The 6807-nt window shown below is 37.1% G+C and overlaps 1 pseudogene; it reads left to right on the top strand.

The window, feature by feature from the left end:
* LOC107695773 (condensin complex subunit 3-like) overlaps positions 1-6807 on the top strand; it is a 22570-nt pseudogene that overhangs the window by 14492 nt on the left and 1271 nt on the right.

Raw genomic sequence — 6807 nt, 5'->3', positions numbered from 1 at the left:
GAAATACTGCACATTTACATTTTTCTCCTAAATAAATTCTGGTAAATAACATTTCTGGTAAATACTCCTTAAAAAAACGTTTTTTTATTATAATTTTAATATTAGTAGACTATAACACGTGGATATGTTGTCATTCTTACACTATAATACTGAACTTTGATTTCAGTGATTTGGACTATGAGATGGACACTTGCTTCTTGCACTCTGTTGCACTTTACTTTTGCTTTAAAAAAAGGAATTCATAGAAATTTGGTTTAATAAAATATAGTTTAATAAAATATTCTTAAGTAAAATTGTTGATTTTTTTTGTGGGAAATTAATCGTTAAGATTAATCGATTGATCTATAAATTAGTCAATAGATTAATCGAAATAAAAATAGTCATTAGTGGCAGCGCTATTGAAAACTGGAGTAATGGCTGCTGAAAATTCAGCTTTGCCATCACAGAAATAAATTACATTTTAAAATTCTATAAAAATAGAAATGTTATTTCGAATGGTAACAGTATTTCACTGTATTACTGTTTTATCTGTATTTTTGATCTGATAAATGCAGTCTTGCTGAGTATGAGACTTTTAAAAGACATGGACAAATTTTACCTACTTTTACCTACACCTTTTGCTGTGTAAACACAATAAATTCCCAGGAGCTATGTTGGAAATGAGTAATTAGCTTATTTGTTTAATTTCAAATTAATTATTTTGTCTCAGTGTTTTTATGGATGGGGTGTTGAATCAAATTTGTTCACTGTTGAACTTGTATCATATCATCATGAATTGATTGATAGTTAGTAGTCAACATTGCTTGCTCAGTGTTGTAAATGAATATATTACAAGATGTAGTGTGAAATGGCCTGAGTCTTGGCTTCAAGTAATAGGTGAACATTTCTGAATAGTTGACTTTGCCTTGCTGTCAATATATACGCACACTTTTACAGACATTAATTGCTGAATTTAAATAATCCCACTTAATGTAATCTTACGTCATGTGTGTATTTTCCGAAGAGTGATCCAGAGACCTTGTTGAAATGTCTGACAATGTGTGCCGAATTGTTCAAGAAAATTAACATCAAGAGAGGAATCTGCCCTACCACGAATGCTCTGATAGAGTCACTGGTACAATACTCATAAAAGCACTCACATCAATAGCCATTTCCTGCCATTCTGTGGTATAGGACAAGCCTGTGTCTGCATAGCACTTTTATCAGCCACTTTGGTTACTGAACTCTCAATCCAAAATCAGTGCAATACTTAATTAGGGCTGCAGTTATGGGAATGTAACTTCAAAGTGATCTCTCAATTCTACTGTAGATACTGCCAAGTGTGTCCAACCCTAACCCTGCTGTGCGCAACATGGCTGTCATCTGTTTGGGAACGGCTGCTCTCCACAGTAAAGACCTTGCCAACACACACCTTGTTCTGCTCTTGCAGGTATTTATAACACACTTGTTATAAAGATGAATTAATTCACTTTGTCCTAGTGGCTTAGAGGTCATTTATTTTTATGTTTAGATAACACAACTAGATGAGCCTAAAATCAGGATCAGTGCTCTCCGAGTTTTCATCGACCAGCTCCTGCTCAATGGCCTCAACATCTTGCAAGACAAGTCTGCTCCTATCTCACAAGCACCTGACTCACCAGACAACAGTAACGGACAGCCTGAACAACAAACTGAGGAGGAGAGTACCGTCCAGAGCATTCTGAAGATGCTCTCAGAATTTCTTGATAGTGAGGTACTGCCTATCCATTATGTTATTGGTTATGCTATATTGGAACATCGCTATCACTAGTAAACCTGATATTTCCTGCCAAATCAGCTGAAATGGCAAGTGACGGCTGTGTTAAACAGTTTCTTGAACGAGAAACAAAATTAGATAAGGTCTTGATTTTTGTCCAGTTGATTGGACAGTTGTTTGCTAATTGCTGTGATCGAAGAATTGAAACTTGTCTGGCTATAGACCAATTTGGAGTAGAAGTCACAGTTACATCACTTGCATCTGCACACGCATTGTAGTGGCAGAAAAACATTGGTAACAAGTGGAGGGAAACGGTTAAAATTAATGGAATAAGAGAAAAAATTGAAAAAATTGTTGTTCCATTGGATATCAGAATTGGAATGCAAATCTTTTTTATAGAATACTGTTGTCACAGACTCCATGAAGCTAAACGCAGATGTTTAAATGGACAAACTATGGATGGAACCTGCTTTGATTACCCTAAATTTGATTTAAAGGGGTCATATGATGCGATTTCAATTTTTTTTGAATGTGTAATGTCTCTTCGCTCCGGCTGGGACACGGCATCAACAGTATGTGAGGGGTGTAACATTTCCGTCTCACGCTTGAGGTATTCGGCCAATCACAACGCATTGGATAGCTGGCCAATCACAGCACACCTCGCTTTTTCAGACCGATGAGCTTTGTAAAAATCGACGCGTTTCAAAAAGGCGGGGCATAGAGGAGAAACAATAATGTACAGTATGTGGAAAATAATGTGTTTTTTTACTTTAAACCGCATAAACACATTTCATTACATCAAATACACAAAATAATGTTCTTTTTAGCAGCATCATATGACCCCTTTAAACAATGGGTCTACATAATATTCACATGTGCAGTTCATAGGGGACATATTTTATTAGCCCTACTACAGTAACATCATGAAATACTATTTATACCTACAACATTTACCTATTTCTTCTCACAATTCTGACTTTTTTTTTTCCTGTCTTGCAAATGCAAGTTTTCATCTCCTAGTTCAGACTTTATAAATCGATTTAACTCAATTGCGGGTTTAACAATTCTGAGGAAAAAAAGCCAGAAGTGTGGGATATAAACTCATGATTCTGAGCCAAGGGGAAGAGAGAGAATGACGAGTTGATTTTTCTTATCAGAATTGAGAGATATAATCTCGGAATTGTGAGAAGGTCAGAATTTTTAAATATAAACTCAAAATTACCTTTTTTTCCCTCTTTTATTCCATGGCTTCCGACTGCTACTTTAAAACTGTCATTTTCTGCCACCAGATAGGCTCCGCCCACAGAAATGTCATCGCTGTTTGCAAACACTGAAATTGGTCTATTGGACAACTAAACTGCCCAGCCCTCGCACTAATGTACGCTTCATCAGGGAAGAGATGTCGTTGCAGTATTCCATTAAACAAAAATCAAGAATTGTCAATTTTGCTGTTAAAGGTGACATATAATGAAAATCGGACTTTTCCAGGTTTTAAGTGCTATAATCAGGTCCCCGGTGCATCTACCAACCAAGAAAACGTGAAAAAGATTAACCCAGTAACTTTGTTTTGGTAAGCCTTTTTCTGCAAGCTTCTGCAAAAAGAGCGTGTCTGATTTAGCTCCCTTGGTGACGTGGCAAAGGGATCTCATTATAATATTACCACCCCTTAATCTGTAAGTTTCTACCCTCGGCGCCCTCATTTTGATTTCGCAAGCGACAACGGTGTACCAGCTCTAATGCCATGGCGAAAGTTTGAGAAAACACGCTAACTGTTCTGTCTTTGGCTGCAGAGACTAGCACAGAACACTATTTAGAGTCCCAGCCTCAGAGGAGACTTAGGTAAGCCTTTTTCTGCAAGCGTCTGAGAAAACGAGTGCGTCTGATTTCGCTCCCTTGGTGACGTGGCAAAGGGATCTCATTATAATATTACCGCCCCTTAATCTGTTAGTTTCCACCCATGGCCCCATCATTTTGATTTCGCAAGCCACAATGGTGTACCAGCTCTAATGCCATGGCGAAAGTTTGAGAAAACACGCTAACTGTTCTGTCTTTGGCTGCAGAGACTAGCACAGAACACTATTTAGAGTCCCAGCCTCAGAGGAGACGAGAGCAGTGGATTTATTGATTTATTTACTGTATATTGCTGCTGCCACACAGATCTAAAATAAACATGCAATTTATTTCCCAGCTGTTCACCTTCACAGCCATAACCGACTGTTTTTGTAACTTTAACGTAAACTTGTGTGTAAATGAGAACTTAGTTTAGTACTCGCATGCTGTGACAGCCGCTTTCTGTATGTGTGCACTCAGAAAACCGTAAATCAGAAGTTTAAACTAATATTGTTTAAAACGCATGATTGCAGTGCGATAAACATGATCAGAACCAAAACAGATGTTTTTTAGCAGGTTCGAGTAGTAATGGTGCAGCTCTATTCTAAAAAAGGGGGCGGGGAGCAGCAGCTCATTTGCATTTAAAGAGAGAGGCACGAAAAACAGCCTGTTTCTGCTTCCACTCAAAATAGGCTTTTTCAAAATGATATAATATATGATCTGTGGGGTGTTTTGAGCTAAAACTTCACAGACACATTCTGGGAACACCAGAGACTTATATGACATATTGTAAAAAGGGGCATAATATGTCTCCTTTAAAAAAAACAAAAACATGCTGGACAACTGTTACAGCTTCGTTCACATCAATGCATAGTTTTTTTCTGCCAACTCCTTAAGCTGGCAACTTGCTAAAGCTGATTGGCAGTCATTTTGACAATGTGCCTAAATGGTGCTAAATGTACTGCAAATGCTGTACCAAATAAAATTTAATTATTTCAGATCTGTGAGCTCCGCACTGAGACAGCAGAGGGTCTGGCCAAGTTGATGTACTGTGGGAGAATTCTAAGCCCAAAGCTGCTGTCCCGTCTGGCTCTGCTGTGGTACAATCCTGTAACGGAGGATGACCAAAGACTACGCCATTGCCTGGGGGTATTCTTACAGCTGTATGCCCGGGCCAGCAGGTATACATGCTGGGAGATTCTCCCTTCCTTATTCGTAAATATTTAGCGTATTTTATTTAAAGGGATAGTTCATCCAAAAATGAAAATTGTAATTTACTGAGCTAACCCTTTAATGTAATAAGTGTATGTTCATGCTTCCATTAACATTTAAGAATATTGTAACAGCACAGACAGGTATTTATAGTTGTTACTGTAATTGTTGTACACTAGAACAAATCAAGAGTGTGTGGAGGAGAGTTTTCTACCAACCATGAGAACTCTGTTCAATGCTCCTGTGACATCTCCATTGTCTGAGGTAGACACATCCAACGTGGCTGAACTGTTTGTTGAACTAACACGACCCAGCGCTCTTGTGCAACCTGCTGCCGTACAGGTACACTTGAATATACATGCACGCTTACAAAAATAACATTAATGGGTTGTGTTCAAATCACTATGTATTATGTAAATGATCATTTAATTCGTAAATGAACTTTTTTTGCAGGCTGTGTCTGTGCATGATTCTCTGGCGTGCGTATTTGTAATGAAATCTTGAGGGACATTTCTGCTCCTGAGGTGCGTCTGTACTGTAAAACTCTCAGCTGGCTGGAGATTAACACTGAACCTGGACCTGCTAACAGTGAATTGCAACTCCTGTTAAAAGATATTTTACAGGTACTTCCATATTTATGTATCTTTTGTGAATTTGTAAATGGTTGAAAAGAAGCATTGGATAAAAGCTGCAGATTAAGCAGAAATTGATGTAAAATTAATGAAATATTCTGTCAGATTAGATTGCCATTAAGGTAAGCAATTATGATTGAGTGACTGTTTCTCTTGTGTGTGTGTGTGTGGGTTACAGGAAGTGAAAGATAAGTACTGTACAAGGGTTATTGAGAAGCTTTGTAACCAGCTAAATGGAGATCGTTGTTCCAAATCAGGCGGTAATCAGGACACAACTTTGCTTACCTTGGATGAGAACACTGGAGGTACTAGCTAACACATTTCACCAGTCTTTAGCCATCTAACATTGATGTTTTAGACCCATATAGTTTAGTATGTGATTCACTCTGTGGCGAGTGTTGGTGGAGCTACTATGAAGTAGTTTGAAAGGGAGGGGGTATAATTGTAATAATTGTGCAGATTCATAATTCTTTATTATACATAATTGTGTGTGCGTGTGTGTATATATATATATATATATATATATAATTTTATTTATTTTAATGTAATTGTATAAGTTATATAACATTTAAAATTGTTCAAATTAATTATTCTACATTGATTAAATTAAAGTATTTGATGTAAATAATAGGGCTGGGTTTTGACAAATTTCAGAGTTTATGGTCACCGAATATGTTTTTCTGAGGTAAATGTGACGTTATGTGACATTGTGTACAAGCGTTATATTGGTGTCTTTGCTCGGCTGAAACACTGAGAGATTACATGAGACAGGATAAGGATTGTAAAGTTGTACTCTTTCTTTTAACTTAACTTTGGATGTTTAGTCATGATTATTTTGTGCTGAAACTGGTATTGATGTGGAGGAGATGATCAGTTCACATGCGCCTCTCGCTGTTGAACTGAGGCACTACAGCGATCTGTCACTTCACATTAAACGGCACCAAAACGGCATTTTTTGTTTAAATACAGCAATACAATGGATAGAATTTGAAATCTGAGACTTTGTTTATTATTATTAGTACCCAAGCACAATGCTTATTGCGATATATTGGATGGGAGGTGCCCTTCAACGTTCCGTCCATTAACTGAAAACAGGCTAGACTAATCGATTCTTGGGATTTAAGAATCGATTTCGTTCCGTAAAAATGATAATCGATTAATATCGAGATATCGATATTTTTTACCCAGCCTTAGTTTCAACCATTTTAAATTAAGTATTTGGACCATAGTAAGATGAATAATTTGTTTGCAGATGCAGTGTGAAAGGTATGGCTTAATCTGTGAAGTTTAAATCATCTTACTAATATCACCTAACAGCTCAACAAAACATTTAAACTATTAATGTCAGAACTACAAGGCAAAGAACTGGAGTTCTTCAAATCATCCCACAAACAGGAC

The sequence above is a fragment of the Sinocyclocheilus anshuiensis genome, unplaced genomic scaffold, assembly GCF_001515605.1.
Source record: "Sinocyclocheilus anshuiensis isolate Anshui unplaced genomic scaffold, SAMN03320099.WGS_v1.1 scaffold517, whole genome shotgun sequence".
In the NCBI taxonomy this organism is placed as follows: Eukaryota; Metazoa; Chordata; class Actinopteri; order Cypriniformes; family Cyprinidae; genus Sinocyclocheilus; species Sinocyclocheilus anshuiensis.
The sequence above is the reverse complement of the archived record's forward strand: the minus strand, read 5'-3'. Positions and strand labels throughout refer to the sequence as shown.